The sequence below is a fragment of the Puma concolor genome, chromosome E1, assembly GCF_028749965.1.
Source record: "Puma concolor isolate L17-30 chromosome E1, mPumCon1.1.hap2, whole genome shotgun sequence".
In the NCBI taxonomy this organism is placed as follows: domain Eukaryota; kingdom Metazoa; phylum Chordata; class Mammalia; order Carnivora; family Felidae; genus Puma; species Puma concolor.
The window spans coordinates 8,117,414-8,138,911 of NC_141680.1; the positions used below are offsets into that span (position 1 = coordinate 8,117,414).

General features: G+C 42.2%; 1 long non-coding RNA gene across 12 annotated transcripts in view; it reads right to left on the minus strand.

The window, feature by feature from the left end:
* LOC147574048 (uncharacterized) overlaps positions 1-21,498 on the minus strand; it is a 231,665-nt gene that overhangs the window by 179,360 nt on the left and 30,807 nt on the right. For 9 of the 12 annotated variants that reach the window (XR_015243861.1, XR_015243867.1, XR_015243866.1 and 6 more), the window contains 3 exons: positions 6,690-6,862; positions 5,279-5,444; positions 267-387 (listed from right to left, as the gene is read on the minus strand). This is a non-coding gene — a long non-coding RNA (uncharacterized LOC147574048). Of the gene's footprint in view, positions 1-266; positions 388-5,278; positions 5,445-6,679; positions 6,863-21,498 lie in introns of all 12 variants that reach the window. The other 3 variants (XR_015243858.1, XR_015243863.1, XR_015243865.1) reach the window with 3 other exon arrangements.

Genomic DNA, 21,498 nt, shown 5'->3' on the forward strand with positions numbered 1-21,498 from the left:
GAGCTCACAGAGGGCAAGGGAGTTCGGTGCACCTGCCCCTGTGCCTCTCCCCAGCGGTCTCCTCCATTTGGTCGTTCATTTGTATCCTTTATGATTAACCAATAAACCCTGGCACTGTCTTTCCCGGAGTTCTGGGAGCCATTCTACCAAATGATCAGACCTGAGGAGGGGGTCATGGGAACCAATTGACAGCCAATCGGTCAGAAGTGAGAGAGGCCCGTGGTCTGTGGCCGGCATCTGAAGCACCGGACTGACAACAGACTGACCTGTGTCTCTGGAGGTCAGAGGTGTGGTCCACTAGGGTGACAGGATCCTCCTTAGAAGCTCCATGGGCAGGCACTTGCGGTCCCGGAGGCGGGCCCCGTTCATCCAGACCGGGCCTGTCACCTAGAGAGAGAATCTTCTTCACTCTTGGCTGTTTGTGGTGAGGTCATCTGGACCTCCCGTGTTCACCAACCCCCCCCCCCCCGCCCCCCAGCATTTTCCCCACACCACTGTGGGCTTGTTGCCATAAAAGCATTGTCTTGCTTCCTCTCCAGAACTTTCCACGTATACAGTGATCATTTTGTAAATTATCACGCATATCCAACACACACGCATGCACGCGCACACACACACACACAGAGGCTGGATATAGAGGAGATCCAGATCTAAAATCGAAAAACTTAAGAAAAACAGAAATGCTGATTTTGACCTTGAAATGTCAGGATGAGCCCTATGAAATAATATAACATATAAAAACTTGTCTCTGCCCCTGGTTCCTGGCACAGAGCTCCGAAAACCCTTGTAATTCCCTGGGTGATAAGGGTGTCTTCTGTTCCAATGAGGGGACGCTCGGTGGGTTCCGGGATGGCTTTGGGATGGGGCTGGGTGCCAGAATGACCAAGCCAGGATTAAAAGCTTCGAACTGTCGGCCCCATCTTCCAGCCCTGGGCAAGGGGAGAAGGGCTGGAGATTGAGTTAATGATCCATGATGTGCCCGCATAATAAAAACTCCGTCAAAATCCTGAAAGTACGGGATCTGGAAATGCCAGGTGGGTAAACACATCTACACGCGATTAGAATTCTTTCACTTGTGGTACTTCTGGATCTTGCCCTATGTATCCCTTCAACTGGCTGTTTATTCCCACCCTTTGTAATACCCTATATTAAAACAAACAAACAAACAAACATATTTCCCTGAGTTCTGTGAGCCCTCCCTGCAAATTATCAAATACAAAGAGCTGATTGTGGGAAGTCCTATTTATAGCTGGTCAGAGGTACAGGTGGTGACCCAAGACTTAACGGCTGGTGTCTGAAATGGGGCGGGGGCAAGTCCTGTGGGAATGAGCCCTTAACTTGTGGGATCTAATGCTGAGCCCCGGTGGATAGTGTCCGAACTGAAATTCGGTGCATTATGGGACATCCAGCTGGTGCTGCAGAGAATCGAGGGATGCATGAGTTTTCCAGAGGCACTTGAGTAAGTGAGTAATAGAGAAACATAGGGTGTGTTCTTCCCAGACTAGCCCATTGGGCGTGTGTGTGTGTGTGTGTGTGTGTGTGTGTGTGTGTGTATTTCCCCCAGTTCTGTTCTCTGAGAACTTGCAACATTTTTACTGGAGAAGCAAAGTGCAAGCAGTGCCCAGGCGTTGATTTCTAAAACCCATTATTCACTAACAGAAATCAGGGCTCCTTGGAGAACTGGTCGGAGCAGGGGCCTGCAAGGTGAGCCTACAAAATGTCACTGTGTCAGAAAGCAAAGAAGGGTTCTGCCCCGTGGGGTTGTGCAAAAAGTTCACAGGAACTGCTTGGAGATGCTCCCACCGCCCCTATTAAGGATGATTTGAGCATTGTTGCACCCGAGTAAACAAAAACCCACGATGCTATACTGTTAATAATAGAGAAGAAAAGAAAAATCGTTTTTGGCTTAGATAATAAAAAATATGATGAAGGGGCGTCTGGGTGGCTCAGTCGGTTGTGTCCGACTTCGGCTCAGGTCATGATCTCGCGGTCCGTGAATTCGAGCCTCCGCGTTGGGCTCTGTGCTGACAGCTCGGAGCCTGGAGCCTGTTTCTGATTCTGTGTCTCCTTCTCTCTCTGACCCTCCCCCATTCATGCTCTGTTTCTCTCTGTCTCAAAAATAAATAAACGTTAAAAAAAAATTAAAAAATATGATGAAGAAACCACAAAACAACGAATGTTGCACAAATCTGGATAGTGGGAAAGGAGGCGGGGGGGGTGACGAGTGGTTAACACAATTCACTCTATCTACATGTGCGATGGAAGTTTCTATGGGTATCTTATTTTTTTAAGAAACAAACAAAAAACGAAAGGAAGTAATGACTTGAATCTGCTACAAGGTAAATGTAAAAATCCACCCCCCCAAAAAGGCTACAAAGATGAAAAATCAAAATCAGTTACCTATAGTTGATGGCATTACAAATGATTTTAAATTCTCTTCCTTATGCCTTCCCCCCCTAATTTTCTACAATAAATATTACTCTAGTAACATGAAGAAAACAAAGCTATATGTAACCTACTGACACATAGAATGTGCACAATGCTAGCCGAACCTACATAGAGTAGCACAAGGTGGTACGTATCACTCTTTTTTTTTAATTTTTTTATGTTTTATTTATTTTTGAGAGCAAGAGAGACAGAGCACGAGCAGGGGAGGGGCAGAGAGAGAGAGAGGGAGACACGATCTGAAACTATCACTCTTTTATGATTTAATTATATGTATTTCTATTTTTTTCTTACATCTATCTTTCCTCCCTTCTCTCTTTCATTTTCAAAGACATATTGTAGAGTCAAAAAAAACTTAATTACTGATGGCTAGATTGGGCACAACTCTGATTAATGCACTCACGCTAGTTTATAAAGGTCTGGATTTCATCTCTAAAACAATATTCAAGAAGAAAATATGAAAGTGTATGAGATTGGACAGCCAACTAATGAGACAAATTCTTTTTTTTCAATAGCAAAATATATCTGGAACTCCTCTCGAGTTCTTAAGAGTTGAAGTCACATTTCCTAAGGAGCTTCAGTAACATAAATCTTTCAGTTTTGAGGATGAATTTCATTTCTGGAAACAACCAAAAGTCATCCAGAGCCAAGTATGATGAATAAGGTGGTTGATCAGGCGGGAAACTATTTTGGGGTTTACAAAGTGAGGTGCAATTAGAGTGATGAAATCAAAAATATAAACTAGCTCGGAAGTCATTCCACAGTGGAATTCTTTTTTTTTTTATTTTTTTTTATTTTTTTATTTTTTTTTTCAACGTTTATTTATTTTTGGGACAGAGAGAGACAGAGCATGAACGGGGGAGGGGCAGAGAGAGAGGGAGACACAGAATCGGAAACAGGCTCCAGGCTCTGAGCCATCAGCCCAGAGCCCGACGCGGGGCTCGAACTCACGGACCGCGAGATCGTGACCTGGCTGAAGTCGGACGCTTAACCGACTGCGCCACCCAGGCGCCCCTCACAGTGGAATTCTTAAAGCATTTTGAGGCACTTTGGTCCAAGTGAGTACTTTGAAAGAATATTCATTTATTGTCATCATTTCCTATCCTTTCTCTCACCAAAGGAGGGTATGAGAGTCACGAACGTCCCCCAAGGGGATCCCCTCACTCGGCACAACTTCGTGTCCTCTCTCGCTCTACAAGATGGTCTGAAATCCTCTCCTTTCCTCTCCTAACAGAACCGAGTTCAACCATCTGCAGTGGTCAAACTCCTCCACATTTCGTTTTAGTTTCGGAGCGGGCATCTTGACCTCTCTAGGCAGAATCATTAGATAATGATTCCACACCTTCCATTCTCTGACCTTATTAGTCTTAGCAACAAAGAGTTAGATGTTCTGGAGGTACAACGATCTCTTCTGGGAACAAGTCTCTGGGTTGGGTTAATGTCCTCCTCAGATGAATTTTTGCTCCTGGGGCCACCCTTTGCCTAGAGTCTTCTCTCTGTGGAGCTGGAACCTGGGGACCAGGAGAGCCTGTACCATTCACATCAGAAAGTGCCTCTTCCCAGCTTTTGACCCAGCGTTTCTTTTCTGTATTAGAAATCCCAGGCCACCAGTATCTCAGGGGACTCATTCCAACAGGATGCTCTGAGGCAGAGAGGAGAGGGCAGTAGAAGGGCACCCGACAATGCCAGTCCTACACTCTTCCAGATTCTCAACAAGAAGGTAAACTAGGGGCCTGCGGTGTGGCTGAGCTGGACAGGTCATGATCTCACGGTTCATGGGTTCGAGCCCCGTGTCGGGCTCTCTGCAGACAGCTCGGAGCCTGGAGCCTGCTTCGGATTCTGTGTCTCCCTCTCTCTCTGCTCCTCCCCTACGTGTGCTCTGCCTCTCTCTCTCTCTCTCTCTCTCTCTTTCTCAAAAATAAATATTAAAAGAATTCTTAAAAATAAAATAAAAAATAAACTTCTCGAGGCAGAATTTCATGACAACAGCAGGTTGACACAAGACAAATAAATCCCAGCCTGAAAAATTCAGTGAAGCCTTTAAAAAAAAATTAAGTTTCAAAAAATAAAGAGAGTGGGTGAGGAGCATAAGATTGTGAAAGCCACCTTGACTGCACATTTCCTTAACCAGACTCTGTATGCACTGTTGATTGAACTTGGTTCTAATTTCAGCGGACAGTATTAATTTCAAAGGCTCTCTTTTTTGTCAAGCTGAGTTTATAAACACAGCTATTTGCTAATAAATGTGACCTTTAAAACATGTTACTCTCCACACAGACTTACTCTGTGTCCAGCTGAGGGGTGGGGGGAAGGTGGGTATGGCAGGGAAGACCTGGAGAAAAGTCCGGAACGAACCATACACAGCCTCTCCTCAACCACTCAGACCTTTAACAGACCTCCAGTGCTTCCATTTCTCAACAAATTTCTTTTTAATCCCTTGGGTATTTCCCACGCGGAAGGTGCTAGGTGAGGATAGCAAAGATACAGAAATTAATGGGACACAGTCATTGTCTTTTTTTTTTTTTTTATTTTTTTTTATTTTTGGGACAGAGAGAGACAGAGCATGAACGGGGGAGGGGCAGAGAGAGAGGGAGACACAGAATCGGAAACAGGCTCCAGGCTCTGAGCCATCAGCCCAGAGCCCGACGCGGGGCTCGAACTCACGGACCGCGAGATCGTGACCTGGCTGAAGTCGGACGCTTAACCGACTGCGCCACCCAGGCGCCCCACAGTCATTGTCTTTAATGCATGCGCAGTCATAAGACACCCACACAAAACAATTATCAATTATGGTGGCGTTTGAGAAGTCCAGTATATAAGGTCATAAAGTTACACTTCGAAGGGGAAGAGATCAGCTTTAAAGACGTGAAAGTGAATCCTGGAAACATAGTGAGCTTCCTGGACATCATTCCAAGGTGAGCACGCAGTGTGACTATGGCTAAAAAGCAGAGGGGACTGAATTAATATTGATACCTAATGTGTACAAGGCAGTCTGCCACCTGTCAAGGCAAATTAATTAACTAATTAATTAAGGCAAGCTTGATCAGAGCAGGTTGTTTGGTTACTTGGAGGGGGAAGGGGAGGTTCATAAGTTCAAATAGCTGTGGTATCCAAAACTGCATAAAGCAGGAAAAAATAATAGATCATGCTATAATCAAATAGCACTTGAAGGACTGCAGAGCCATTCAAAAGCATTATCTGTGGTCTGCGACCCAAAATATGGGGGGGGGTGGGGAGAGTGAGAGGTAAGGCTGGGAAGGTAGGTAGAAATGATTTTATGAAGTATCTTGAATGTTCACATTGGAGAGATTTACAGTCTGATTTGAAGACATTGGGAGTCACTCAGTGTTTGAGGGCAGATGTAACTCTAAGTGACATTTGAGAAATTAGCATAGCAGCAAAGTCAACAAGTAGACGACACAGCAAAGTGTGGGGATGTTGAAGAAAGGGAGACCAAGTAAGTTCTGGGCATTGGCTTTTGTTGAACACTGACGTACCAGGTGGCCTCTTTCTTTTCTTTTTTTTTCTTTTCTTTTCTTTTCTTTTCTTTCCTTTCCTTTCCTTTTTCCTTTCCTTTCTTCTTCTTTCCTTTCTCCTTCCCTTTCTTTCTTTCTCTTTTCTTTTCTTTCTTCCTTCCTTTCCCTTCCTTTCTTTTCTCTCTTTTCTTTTTTCTTTTCCTTTCCTTTCTTTTCTTTCTTTCTCTTTCCTCCCTTCCTCCCTTCCTCCCTTCCTCCTTCCCTCCCTCCCTTCCTTCCTTTACGTTATTACGTGCCTAATAATTATTTGTGGCTGAGTGAATCCCCATGTTACCAATGGGAAAAGAGAGGCACGGCGAGGTTGAGTAAGTGGCTCATGGTCTTAAGTTTGGGAGCTGGGCTGCCAATTCGGACGGAAGTCTTGTTGTAATTGTTGGCCTATTTCAAACGTGTTCTTTTTTGTTTGAGTTTATTTATTTTATCTATTCTGAGAGAGGGTGCAAGCAGGGGAGGGGTAGAAAGAGAGGGAGAGGGAGAGAGTCCCAGGCAGGCTCCGTGCTGTCAGAGCTGAGCCCAACTCAGGGGCTCGATCCCACGAACCGTGAGATCATGACCTGAGCCCAAAGCGAGAGTCTGTTGCTTAACCCACTGTGCCGCCCAGGAGCCCCTGATCCAGAGATGCTGTTTCTGCTTCTCCCACTCAACCTTTCTCTCTTTTCATCTACAGAATCCCTTCATTGGCCTCACTTGGCACTCACCAATCCTTACCAGCTTCTGAGTCCAATAATCCCAAACTTTCTTAAATGTTTCTGGAACTCAGTGATCTTCATTCTCCGGTTGGGAGCCTTTCACACGGCTTCCCTCGGGCGTACTGAAAACGTCGAGAGTTTCGTGCTTCCTTCCCTCTGGACCTTTATCTCTGGGTTTCTGGGTTACTACACCTGGAGTTGTGAGAACCAGGAAATCATTCATTGAGACACAAGTAACAGATGGGTTGAATCATAAAAAAGGTGAGTGGGAGGAAATTGGTTAGCGTTCCGGTTCCTGTGCGTCCAACGTCCGACAGTGTAACATGCGTGCGTGTGCACACACACACAATCTCTCTCTGCAATTAGTCTTCTGCCATCGCCTTTATAATAAACTGTCTGTTTCCTTATCCTTATGCTTAGCACTGTTGAGTTCTTTTTTAAAAATTTTCTTTCACATTTATTTTTTTTTTTTTAATTTTTTTTTTTTCAACGTTTTTTATTTATTTTTGGGACAGAGAGAGACAGAGCATGAACGGGGGAGGGGCAGAGAGAGAGGGAGACACAGAATCGGAAACAGGCTCCAGGCTCCGAGCCATCAGCCCAGAGCCCGACGCGGGGCTCGAACTCCCGGACCGCGAGATCGTGACCTGGCTGAAGTCGGACGCTTAACCGACTGCGCCACCCAGGCGCCCCTCTTTCACATTTATTTTTGAGAGACAGAGCGAGACAGAGCGTGAGTGGAGGAGGGGCAGAGAGAGAGGGAGACACAGAATCCGAAGCAGGCTCCAGGCTCTGAGCTGTCGGCAGCCCCGATGTGGAGCTCGAACTCACAAACCGAGAGATCATGTCCTGAGCTGAAGTCGGACGCTCAACCGACGAGCCATGCAGGTGCCCCAGGAATCCTTATTTCTACAGCAGCTTATCTCAACACTTTTAGAAATCTGATTGCATTTTAACTAGGATTTTTGTTGTGGTCAGAGGAACAACTGGCCTGAGCCTCCAGTCGGCCATACTGTCGGAAATAGATGTCTGGAATTCTTTGTTTTCACAACTGCCTTCCTAATAATGACCTATTTGCAAAGGGGGCACCATATCTCGTTTATCTATCCCCTGCTGCAGTGTCAGGAGCTCGGCAAGTGTTTGCTAATTGAAACTATCAATGAATATAGTCTTGATTAAAGGAAGGGACCCACTCAAAGGGATATAGTTTTATTTTCTAAAATTTAATGAACGAGTCATGTTCTTGAAGCTTTTTTTTCACTGAAAATGACTTTCTCCATCATGGGTTCACTCTTTTCTCCAGAAGAGAAAAAAAAAAAAATACAGGTGAGGTGGCATTGAGTTCAAGAAAAAAAGTGAAAAAAGAAGACATTATCGAAGAATTTAGCATGCTTGCAGATACTTAATGAAGTTAAAAAACCTCCAGGAAAAGAACTGGAATTTCGTTTTACCTCAATCACTAAATATCATCCTATATTTAACATTGCTGGTATTATATTTTGTTAAATTTTAGTGTTTAGTTTTGAAAGAGGGAGAGACAGAGCATGAGCCGGGGAGGGGCAGAGAGAGAGGGAGACGCAGAATCCGAAGCAGGCTGCAGGCTCCGGGCTGTCAGCACAGAGCCCGACGCGGGGCTTGAACCCACAAACCGTGAGGTCATGACGTGAGCTGAAGTTGGACACAACTGACTGAGTCACCCAGGGCCTCTAGCGGTGCCTGTATTTTAATAAAGGAGGTTTGGTAAACTCATTGCCATGAAATACACTTGGAATGGACATAACTTAAGTGGAAAAAACAACCCAGGGTTTGGGGATCAAATATATTCTTACATGATAAGAGCCCCCAAAAATCTGTAAGTAAAAGCCAACCTATTTGTAAGAGCGGTTGCCTCAGAGAGACTTTGTACCTCCAAACCTACGAAGAGGGCCACCCTGCTTCACCCAGATCCACGTGCCGTGCCCGTTCGTTGCCTGAGCAGATCTGTGTTAGCTTGCTGATTCTGGGATGGGGACCTAGGACCTGGAATAGTCACAGAAAGACCTTGAGTAAGAAAAGGAAAGAGTCTATGGCGGTTGCTGTGGAAGATGGTTATGGCAGCTTCTTAAGAAATTAAACACAGAATTACCAAATGATGTGGCAATTCCGCTACACCCCAAATAATTGAAAATAGAGACTTGAAGAGGTTATTTGTACACCTGTGTTTATAGCAGCATTATTTACAGTAATAGCCAAACAGTGGCCACAGTCCAAGTGGTCACCGACGGATGCTGAATGCACAAACAAAACGTGGCACACACATACGCGGAAATAGTATTCAACCTTAAAAAGTTAAGGAGATTCCGACTTATGCTACGTCATTACGCAGAGTGAATAAGCCAGTCACAAAAAGACAGAAACTATACAATGCTCCTTATGTGAGGGACCTAGAGTCATCAAATTCATAGAGACAGAAAGGAGAATCATGGTTCCAGGGGCTGAGTGTAGGGGACGATGGAGGTGTTGGTGTTTAACAGCTAGGGAGTTTCAGTGTGGGAAGGTAAAAAAAAAAAAAAAAAAAAAAATTGTGAAAATGAAAAAGTAGTAACAGCTGCACAACAATGTGCCCTTAATGCCTCTGAACAGCCACTTAAAATGGTTTAAATGGTACATTGTATGCTATGTGTATTTTATTGTAATAAAAAAAAAAAAAAAAACTATTGCTGTGTTCAAGAAAAGGAAAAGAAGCCCCACGTGTCAGAAGTTAGGAGACAGCTGAGGGTCACCAGGTATGCGAATGAGCTGATGTTCTAGTCATGGGGTGGGGGGTGGGGGTGGTTTGTTATCTAATCTGGTTATTTAGGAATTCAACCCTTGATGGATTGCTAACTTGGTGAAAACTGGGACTAATAAACTCTGCCCACCAGTCCAGAGAGACAATATGGAAGTTGTCTCAGCCACGAGTCTAGCTGGAAAATTAGAAGGCTAAATCAATAAATAATTCTCCCACGAAAACTCAACATACCAGGCCTGCGTGTTTGGAGTTTGCTCCACACTGCGTTCACGGTGTGGGAAGTCCTTGAGCCAAAAAGTAATGTAAAATTGTTTTTGGGCTGGTGCTGGCTCTGGGGTGTTTAGGAGAAGCAAACAAAAACACACTGGAGGGACTCTGACAACTCAGGCTGCCCAGATTCCCAAGATTCCCAAAGAAAAATAAAGTCCCTCTTACAATCCCAAATTATAAAGTGCACAAGGAAATTATTCTTTGTGAATGAAAGTCAACAAAAACAGGAAACATAAAAACTAGAGCCCCCAAATATGAAAAAAATAAAAAATAATGCAGGAGTACACTATGACATGAATGAATAAAGGTATTACATGATACAGAAATAATAAGGTGGAAAAAGAATTAATGAACTGGAAGCCAAATCTGAGCATATTGCCCAGAACACAGATGGAAAGATGTTAGAAGACAGGAAATTTTTAAAGAGAGGTTAAAAAACATGGAATATAAATTTTAAAACCCCAATGTATATCTTAATAGGAATTCCAGAAACAGAGAATAAAGATGGGGAAGAATTTAGAAGAAATAGTGTTGATAATAGGAATAGATTAGAATGATCTAGATTTGATTGGAAAACGAATCTTCAGATTCAAGAAGCACAGTAAGTCTAAACATAATAAATAAAAACAGGGGCGCCTGGGTGGCTCAGTTGGTTAAGCGTCCATTCGGCTCAGGGCATGATCTCGTGGTTTGTGAGCTTGAGCCCCACGTTGGGCTCTGTGCTGACAGCTCAAAGCCTGGAGCCTGCTTCGGATTCTGTGTGTGTCTCTCTCTCTGCCCCTCCTCCACTCACGCTCTGTCTCTCTCTGTCTCAAAAATAAATAAAACATTAAAAAAATTTAAAAAAATAAAAATAAATTTACACTTAGATCATTGTAGTGAAATTATAGGAAACCTAAGGAAACCAAAATATCTCGGGGGGCAGGGGGATAAACTATCAATAACAAAACAATAACCTAAAGGCAATGAACTTTTGTTTTTTGTTTTTTGTTTTTTGGGGTTTTTTTAGAGAGACAGAGAGAGGGCATGTGTGCATGTGTGCATGAGCCAGGGAGGAGCAGAGGGAGAGGGAGACAGGGAATCTGAAGCAGGTTCCACACTCAGTGTGGCCTGGACACAGGGCTCCAGGTGGGGCTCGATCTCATGACTGTGAGATCATGACCTGAGCTGATATCGAGTGAGATGCTCAACCAACTGAGCCACCCAGATGCTCCAAATGGCAACGAAGGCATAGAATAATATGATAATGTCATCATAACATGATAAAATGCAAGCACGGAATAGAGGCTGGGAGGCATAGAGTAACAGCTTTAAAGCATTGAAGGAAAATCACCAGCAACTTAGAATTCTCCTATCAGCTACACTGAAGAATGAGGGTGAAGTGGAGTGAGAAGGGGCTGAGAGTGTTAGCCATCAGGAAAATAAAGCAAAAATAATATATTCCCCACGGGGCAAACTCCAGGGCTGGCAAACCTATAGGTAAAGCTACATAAACATTGGCTCAAAATATAAAAAATACAAATAATAATAATTTGGAGGATATCGCTTGAAAATAAAATGCTAACAAAGCAGAATAGGCAAGCTGGATAGATGACAGCAATTGGAATTAAAGCATTCTGAGTTGCCTGTCATATGTCAAATCATGGATGCATGTTAACACGCTAATGGCCGATGCTATGATAAATAGGAATAGAATTTATAATTTCCAAAGAGAAGATCAAAAAATAAGAGAATAAAGTAAACATTCATACACACACACACACACACACACACACACACACACACGTCTTCAAACAAACGCAGTTATCATATTAAAATTTCATAGAGTTGAGTATTGGGTACACAGAGTTTGTTATATCCATACTGGCCTCTATTCCTTATCTCCATGTATGAAATACTTCATATAAATAATAGTAATAATAATAATGACATCGAAAACCTTATCATCAACCGAAGGAGAAGGCAGGAAATTTTAAAGAAAGTGAGTCTAAAGAAAAACCTGATCAACCACAATAAATATAAAAGACTTTTTTATTAATTAAAATATGGAAAAACTTGTATCAAGAAAAAATTTATCTATCTGCTGTTTATCAAAGACATATCTAAAATGTAGTGAAAAAGATGGAAAGATATGTACCAGGCAAATATTAACTGAAAAAGGCCATTGTTTGACATAAGTATCAGATAAAAAAATAATTAAGGTAAAAGACACTGTTAAGAATAAAGACAACACTACATAGTAAGAGGAAAAATTTATCAAAATGATGTAGTAAACCTATATGTACCTAACAATTTAGCCTCAAAACATATAAAGCAAGAATGGATTAACAACCAAAATAAATTTATGAGCCAAGATAGTGGAAGATTTTAATAGTCTGTTCTCAGAATTGACATTTACGCAGACAAAAAATCAGTAATGGTAGCGACAACCTGAACAACACAATTAGCAAGCCAATTAAAGGGACATATGTAGAACACTCAGAATCGAAGCACACACGTTTTCAAGTACACATCGAATATTTTAAATAAATTGACTATATAGTATGCTACCAACCACATTCTAACAAATGACAAAGAAGTGATATCCTACAGACTGCAACACAATAAAATTAAAATTCAGCAACAACACGGGCACCTGGGTGGTTCAGTCAATGAAGCATCCCATTTCAGCTCAGGTCATGATCTCGAGGTTCTCGAGTTCAAGCCCCACATCGGGCTCGTGCTGTATAGCACGGAGCCTGCTTGGGATCCTCTGTCTAGTTCTCACTCTGACCCTACCCCCCCCAACCCCTGCTTGCACACCCTCTCTTTCTCTCTCTCTCTCTCTCTCAAAAATAAATAAACATTTAAGAAAATTCAATAACAACAAAAAAATGTGTCGATATGCTTGGAAATTAAGCAACCAACGAGTAAAGAAGAAATACTACAATTTAACCAAATCATAATACAAACGCTAGGAATCAAATCTGGAAAACAGCAAGGGCTGTACCGGTTCATGTGTTCCAACAGGTTCTCTGGGTTGGGTGTGTGTGTGTATGTTTGTTAGGGGGTGGGGGTGGGGGTGGGGAAAGACAGCCAGCAATTGCCAACATCTGTAGTCTAAGTATCCCGCTAGGTCTATTTCAAGCCATCAACAGGAAGCGTAGAATTGGGAAGAAATACACAAAATCAATTCTCACCAACGAATACGGGTTGGCTATAGCTGGTTCTGGCACACCAATGCTAACAACTGAAATACATCTTTAAATGCATATGGGAAACAAAGAAGAAAGGTTGAAAGTGATTTTCCTTAGGATCTAAATCAAAGGTTAGAAAAAGAACAGAGGAGTAAACCCAAAAAATTAGAAGGAAGGAAATAATAAAGATAAGAGCAGAAGTTAATAACATTACAAACAAAGACACAGTTAAGAAGATTAACAAAAGTGGGGGAAATGGTTCTTTTGGAAGATGAATTAACTAGGCAAACATCTGGCTGACATGATCAAAGGAAGAGAAATTAAAATAAAAATAAACAATGCTCTAAATAGAAAGAACAAAAGATGCGCGGTAGAAAAATAGAAGATAAATATAAATGATGCCAACAAGCTTGAAACCTTAGATTAAAAAAAAAAGGGCGATTTTCTGGGAGAATACTAAGAACTAAACCGACTCCAGGAAAAATATAAAACGTGAGCATAAATGTTACTATCCACAAACACAATTACCAAGCCTGGGTGGTTTTACAGGTAACTTCTGCCCTCAAGATATGGATGATTTTACTATCATAAGGTTGTTTCAGAAAAACAGAAGAAGGACAAAAGCTCTCCAGTTCCTTTTAGGAGGCCATTAAACATGGAAACAGAACTGGAAAGGAAAGCCATAGACCGGTCTCATACATGAACAAAGAGAAAAATGTATTACATAGCAGGCTATTTTAAAAAATCTGGCAGTTTGGAATGTCTGGCTGGCTCGGTGGGTTGAACGTCCGACTCACGATGTTGATTCAGGTCACGATCCCTGGGTCCTGGGATCGGGCTCTGTGCTGCAGAATGCTTACGATTCTTTCTCTTTCTCCCTCTGCCCTTGCCCTGCTCAAGCTCTCTCTCTTTCTTTCTCTCTCTCTCTCTCAAAAAAAAAAAAAAAAGACTAGGGTGCCTGGGGGGCTCAGTTGGTTAAGCAACCAACTTTGGCTCAGGTCATGATCTCACAGCTCATGAGTTTGAGCCCCATGTCAGGCTCTGTGCTGACAGCAAGAGCCTGGAGCCTGCTTCAGATTCTGTGTCTCCCTCTCTCTCTGCCCCTCGCCTGCTCACACACACTCTCTCTCTCTCTCAAAAGTAAATAAACATTAAAAAATATCTGGCAGTGCAGTTTTGTAACTCATTGCTGATTAAGATTTATTCAAGAATGTAAAAATCCCTTAGACGATCAATTAACATAATCATTACATTAACAGGTTAAAGGAGAAAAATCATTTTGATATATGCAGGAAAAGTACTTAATACAATTCAACAATCATTCCTTACTAATCCAAATATACTTCCCCAAGAGAAATAAATAAATCCTCTTAAGCAAACTAGCAATAGGTGGAAACTATCTTAACTTTTTTAAAAGGACATCTTTTAAAAACCCATTGCAAATATTGAAATTACTAATGTGAAAAGCATAAGAATACCCCCTTATTCTGCTTTCAAAGTGATACGGAAGGCGCTAACAAGAAAATAAGAGACTGAAATGTTTACAGTAACCTTATTCATAATAGCCCAAAATCCAAAGCAACCCAAAATAACCCCAGATTCAAACAACTCCTGTCTATCAACGGGAGAACAGGTAAACAAATTGTACACTATCCACACAGTGGAATACTGTTCAGTCATAAAAGGTTGCTGATCCTGGCAAGGACACGGATGAATCCTAAAACAACATTATGCTATGCGAAAGCAACCAATCTCAAAATAAAATATACCGTGTGATTCCATTTATAGAAAGTTCGAGAGTAGGAAACTGATAGCCACAGAAAGCAGACTGTTGGTTGCCAAAGGGTTATGAGGGACTGACTGCAGGGAGGAAGCTTTTTGGATGCGGGGTGATGAACATGTTCTATGTCCTGATTGGGGTGTTGATTACACAAGGGTATATAGTTTTCAAAGCTAACTGAACTGAATAACTGAGATCTGTGCATTTCATTGTTTGGTAATTATATCTCAATTTTAAAAAGCACAATAGGCTAAATTCTGGAAAGAAGGGGGTAATGCAATCAGTACATACAATGTGTTTATACAGAATATCCAAGAGTATCTACAAATAAATATTAGCACTAATAAGAAAGTTTAACGAGTTGCTAGAAATCAATATACAAAAATCAATAGTTATTTTTAAAGGACATTATTAACCATGGCAATAAAAGCTTTTAAGGTGCCCAGAAATAAATCTAACAAATGGTGTGTAAGATTTGTACGGAGAGAGCCACAAAACTTTATTGAAGGGGGAAAGAAAAAAGGATTTACTATATTCATGGACGGGAGGGTCTGGTATTTTAAAGATTGCAATGTTCTCCCAAATGCATCTGTACATTCCATATTATTTCCACAAAAAAAAAAATCTCAGTAGGTTGTTTCAAAGACTTGACAAGAATAAGCTAAAAAATTACGAAGAAAAAAAGGAGGGGAAGAGGCTTCAGAAGGAGGAGGAGGAAAAGAAAAAAATGGGTTTACCCTTTTGAATACCGGTACTCCTCGTAAAGCTATAGTAATTTAAACAGTGCAATATTGCCACAGGGAATAGAGTGCTTAGAAATAGAACCACTTAGCTATGGAAATTTGGAATATGATGGAGATGGCACTGTAAATCACTGGGCAAAGAATCCGAGTATTCAATAAATGATGCTCAGACATCACCATATGCAAAAAAAAAGAAAAAAGAAAAAAAAGACAAAGACAAAGAAAAAAAAAAAGAAAAGGAATCCAGCTATTCATGTGTAAAAGGGTAAAATTGGATATCTACCTCGTATCATGCACAAAAATCACTAAATGTGAAAATCAAAATTTACAAAGAAAATACAGGAGAATATCTTAATGACATGTGGATACTGTCATATTATTTATGGTAACCAAAGCATAAGCCACACTGAGAAAAGAAATACTGTAAATATAATTATATTAAACTATGAACGTCTGTGTACCAGGACAATGACAAAAAGGAAGTCAATACCTATTACGGGAAGGTGTTTACAACCCACGTAACTAATTTTCTACAGTTGGAATATAATAGAATTCCTTAAAAATACAGCAAGACGATCCAAGAAATAAAAAGAAACACAAATAAACACATGAAAAGATGTCTTAACCTATCTAGTAATCAAGAAAGTGCGAATCAGAACGAAACACCATCCTTACCTATCAGGTTGGCAAAAACCAATAGCCAATAGTCAATCGATACATCCAGTTCCAAGAACGGGTGGGCTACTGGAAATGGGAAGCCTTATATCGTGCTCGCATGGCTGCACATTGGCACAACTGTTTGGAAGAACAATTCTGGAATAACTTACAAAAGATGTGGATGATGTCCTGCCAACCAGAAATTCGTCTGCTAGATGTCTGCCACAGAGCGGTACACACGAGGACATAAGTGCCAGAATGTTCATGGCAACATGGCTTGTAATAGCAAAAAAAAACCAAAAAAACAAACAAAAAAAAAAAACTAGGGAAAAAACACAAGTGTTATCGAGTCATATATTTGTTTAAATGTAAAAAACAATCCAATGTATATTTCTTACAGGTGCATATGTATTCAGAGAACGTATGTAATATACACAACAATATCAGTGTAGGGATAGTATATGGGGGAACCTGAATTACCTGGGTTAGAATCGAGGTTACCAGCTATATATATGGCCTTGGACAAGTTATTTAACCAACCTTTCTTCTTCCCTTCATCTATAAAACGGGGGATGAAAATACTATCCGTGTCATATGTCTTCAGTGGGCATTAAAGGAGCTAATGTATGCAAAGTGCTTAGAATAATGGCCATCTGCTGCTTTCATTACCATCATTTTCTTCATCATCATCATCATCAAGACACTAGCTAGCTCTAATGGGAGGGGAGGAGTAGGGATGCAGGTAAATCTCTAGCTTTATCTGTAAGGAAATATGGCTATGCTAACATAGATTACACCTGAATTTCATATGACTATGAGGCCGAGGGCACTGAGTACATGATTATTTCCCATATAACTTTCTGGGCTTTGCTGAGCATTTCAAATCCTCCGTATATCAAAAGGTTTTTGTTTTGTTTTGTTTGTTTGCTTTTTAATTTTTTTAATGTTTATTTATTTTTGAGAGAGAGAGAGACAGCATGAGCAGGGGAGGGGCAGAGAGAGAGGAGGACACACAATCCGGAGCAGGCTCCAGGCTCTGAGCTGTTAGCACAGAGCCCAACGCGGGGCTCGAACTCACGAACTGTGAGATCGTGTCCTGAGCCAGAGTCAGACGCCCAACCGAGTGAGCCACCCAGGTGACGCTTGTTTTGTTTTTAGTAAAAAAATGAATGGTCTGCAGAATACTATGGAGACATGTTTAAACCACCTTGCATATTGAATACTGTAAAAGGGAAGTTATTGTGGGAACATATTTTTGGACAAATGCTTGGCGGCTAGCTAGCGGCTAGCAACAGGAAGTTACAAGTTCACAATTAAAGAAAGGAAAGCCAAGGAAGTTACAAGTAGTTCTTTCCAAGAACACCCAAGATCCCAAAGTAGCAGGAAAAACAGTGCAGAAATGCATGAAGTTTCTAGGGAGGACATAAACACAGAGTTCCTAGAAGTGCCAAAGAAATAATGTTCGTTGATATACGTATCCAAAAAACATGTTTCCTGAGAAAGCCGTTATAATAAACTTATAGAACATTTATTGAATTCTTTAAATGAACATTTATGGGGCTTGGATTCTGTACACATATATGTTTTGTTTGTCTTTTTGCCCCAGGCTGACTTCAGCTGTTATGTTTTAAAATGGAAGAAAACTTTAACGTGCTTTCTGTACATCTACCACAATAAAGGGCTTTGCAGTGAACGTTTCTAGAAAGAGTATCCATCCGTCAGGATGCTTTCGGTAGCGAGCAGCAAAAGCCATCTAAATCTTAAACCGCGGGAGTTTACTGTCATCTCATTAAGGAGAAGTCCGGAGGAAAGTAGTCTCAGGGTTGATTCAATTGCTCAACAACATCCACAACACTCAGACCCTTCCTGACTCTGTTCTGCTGTCTTGAAGGTCAGGAAGTTTCCGCTCAAGGTCGTGGGATGCTCGCATCAATTCTGTATCATGTCTTCATGCAACCAAGCCCAAAAGGCAGGAAGCAAGTCAGGGTAGCAGACCCCCAGCTCATCTGCCATGTTGTCAGGTGGAAAAATCTTCCCCAGAGACCCGGTCACTGGACTTTCCTAAACTGCTTGTTGGCAAATAGAAGCGGGGTTACCGTAACTGTGTTACGACTCATCACTAACTCATCACCTAGGACTAGAATCGTCTTCTTCTGGCCTGTTACCCCTTGTACCTGCAAAAAACCTAAGTTGTGTTATCAAGGAGGAAAGCCACAAGGAGGAAGCGACTCTTACTGATGAAAAAGGCACAGAGCTACATAGCATCTACCCGGTTTTCTCCACTAAGACATATGGCTTACGGCACACACTGTTATCTGTACCCAGTGGTTATTACCGACCTCTTTCTTACCGGCAGCACCAGATCTGCTTATTCTTCTAGGGTTCCTGGACCCAATTCCCATGTGGGGGTGAGGAGTGGTTCCCCCACACACGATACCAAGCAAGTCGTAGCCACCGATGGGGTGTCTGAGAATTCAACTCAATTCTGACACTCTTGACCTAGAGACAGCATCAGATCCCACAGGTTAAGGGCTCAGTCCCACAAGACTGCACCCCATCCCCCACTTGAGACGCCAACCGCAAGCCTCCTGTGCTTCTGGCTGACCACCTACAGATGGGAGGTTCCAATAACCTTAAGTTTGACTCATTTGCTAAAACGGCTCGCAGAACTCAGGGAAAACACTTTCTTATACTTGCAAATCTGTTAAAGGATATGAACCAACAGCCAGATGAAGACAGACAGGAGTTCCCACACAAAGGGGATCCCCTCTTGGGTTTTTAAGGAAGCTTCATTACATAGTCATAATTGACTAAGTCCTTGGCCACCGGATTGATTGAACCTCCTGTCCCGCCCCCATCCCCGGGACAGTCTAGGGGCAGGACTGAAAGTTCCAGCCTCCTAATCACAGGGTTGTCCCTCTAGGCAACAAGCCCCCATCCTTAGGCAGAGTCCTAAAATTACCTCATTAACATCAAAAAGACACCTTTATCACTCTCAGCTTTGGGGAAGCTCTTAGGGTTTCCGATGCAGTGAGCCAGGAACTATGAACGAAGACCATACATCACCCCGATGACCACAGTCTATTTCTCATAAATGACACTCTCGCTTTTATGTTTGAGCAGCCAAATGCTTTCCAGACACTGGGCCTCTTTGTGGCGTAGGGGTGAATCTTCGCTGGTCTGCAGCCATCCAGGTAAATCCATTCCCCTTGTCTGTGACCAGCATAGGAAGAGGACCGTGACACGGAGGGAAGTCTTCTGGGGAGCCCCTGGACAGGGACAGAAGAAAGGAGGCCCTCTCTCTGGTCTGGGGACACTGCTGTGGGGGTATCTTTGCTGTACCTCTTGTAGCCATCTTGCAACCATGAGGAATGTCAGGCTTTAGTGATCATAGTGAGAACAGATCCCGGATGTTATTGCCGACTTCCTAAATTAATCAGCCTATTCACCATTGTGCCCCTCAACTTTTTGCACGATGCGATCATAAATTTTCTTCTTTGTTAGGCCGCTTGAGTTTGATTCTTTGGTACTTACATTCAAATCATCCTGACAGCATACTCAAATTGAAAATGTAAAGCAAACCGGGGTGCCTGGGTGGCTCAGTTGAGTAAGCATCCAACGCTTGATTTCGGCTCAGGTCATGATCTCACAGCTCATGACATTGAGCCCTGTGTCGGGCTCTGCACTGATGGCGTTGAGCCCGCTTGAGAGTCTCTCTCTGCCCCTCCCCCACTCACAGTCTCTCTCCCTCTCTCTCTCTCCCCCCCCTCCCCCTCAAAATAAATAGGCATTAAAAAAAGAGAGAAAACATAAAGCAAATAATTTAAAGAGAGATTTTTAAAAACTAGATAAATAAGAAGCTAACAACGGCACATCCAGCTGCTTTAAACCGGTTTGAATCTACACATTCAGAATAATCAAGTGTCATAATCCTTAAGGAAAACCTTTTACTAAGCATTCTCTCTGTGTAAGGCACTTTTATGAGCCCTATGATGAGGAAGCGATTGAGCAAGTAGTCTAGGGACACTAAAAAAAAAATATGAAATGCATGATCCTTAAATTCAAGAAGCTTATCCTACAGTTGGGGAAAAAGTTCAGCTGACAGTAAAAATTCTAAATTACACATCAGTTTTAAAGAAGTGGTTCCATTATGTTCAAATACGGTACCTATTATCAGCCAGGTAGTAAATTGTCCCATCACACTGTAATACATCAAATATCAGAATCCCTTTCCACACACAAATCTCTAGATCCTGAAGCATATTAGAAAAACCTTTAATTTCCTTAAGATCAATCCTTCTTTTGAAATAGCAACCGACATGTGAATAGATTTACTTTACCCCTGAGCAAACTGAAGAGTCATACAGAGAGACATCAGGCCCAACTTTTTACTTAAAGTGTTTTACTTTTTATGAACGATTATCATAGAGCTGGAATTAGTGGAGCCTGGATGAATGAGTCTTCACTTCTGTCCGCACGGCAGTAGGGTGAGTTCCGATTTGGTAGTCTATCTTCAAAGGGACTGATGAAAAAAGAAAGCTATTGCAGGGACGGTGAAGGGAAAGCTGACCTGTTCACACTTGATGTAATGCATTTTGGTATTTATGGAGCGAGCGCCCAAGGCAAGTAGGGGTGTAAGTAGTGATAAGTGTGCATTTTGCCTTCATGGGGACCCTGAGGGAGATCAACAGTGCTAAGCCTTGGCAGGAAAGCACCAGCCCAGATATAAAATACCCCGGCTCTGAATGTGTCTACCGGAGCATAAATTTATTAAAACCCCATCTTAGACCATAAAGCGAAAGCATCGGGAAAGCAGCAGCTCCCACTACCTAAGTCAGGCTTGTTTTGTGTTTTGTTGTGGTAGTTTTTTTTTTTTTTTAAATAAAAGGATAAGTGGTTTAGCAATCCTGGCTTTAGAACGGGCATCTGAGGCACCAGTTCCATGATGCTGTACCAGTTTAGTAGCTGGCGTACCACTAAATACAGAACGGCCACTTAGTGGCCTTCTGCATAAAACCACTTGAAAGGCTTTCTCTGTGCCTGAGTGCTGCCATTTTCCTCTTTAGAAACCAGCAAGGACCAAGTTGGCCTGTAAACAGAAGCTCGTCCCTCGTAGAGGATGGTCACGTAGGCTGAATCCCATCTGGGAGAGTTTGATTGGATTGGACAGAAGCGGGGAAAGGCAAGTGGGGGGGGGAGGGGTAAAAGAAGCTACAAGGTATAAAGAGGGGGTTCAGCTTCTAAAACTTCCCGTTCATCAGACAGACGACCGTCTGTGAAGGCTGTCGGCTCCCCACCTTTCATGGAATCTGCAATCCCGAAGGAGGGTATTAACTATGTTGAGGTTCAAACGAGGACACGTTAGCGTCCAGACCATGAAAGACAGGGAAAGATGGAGACACTGTCACATATTGGTGGAGACTGCGGACTTG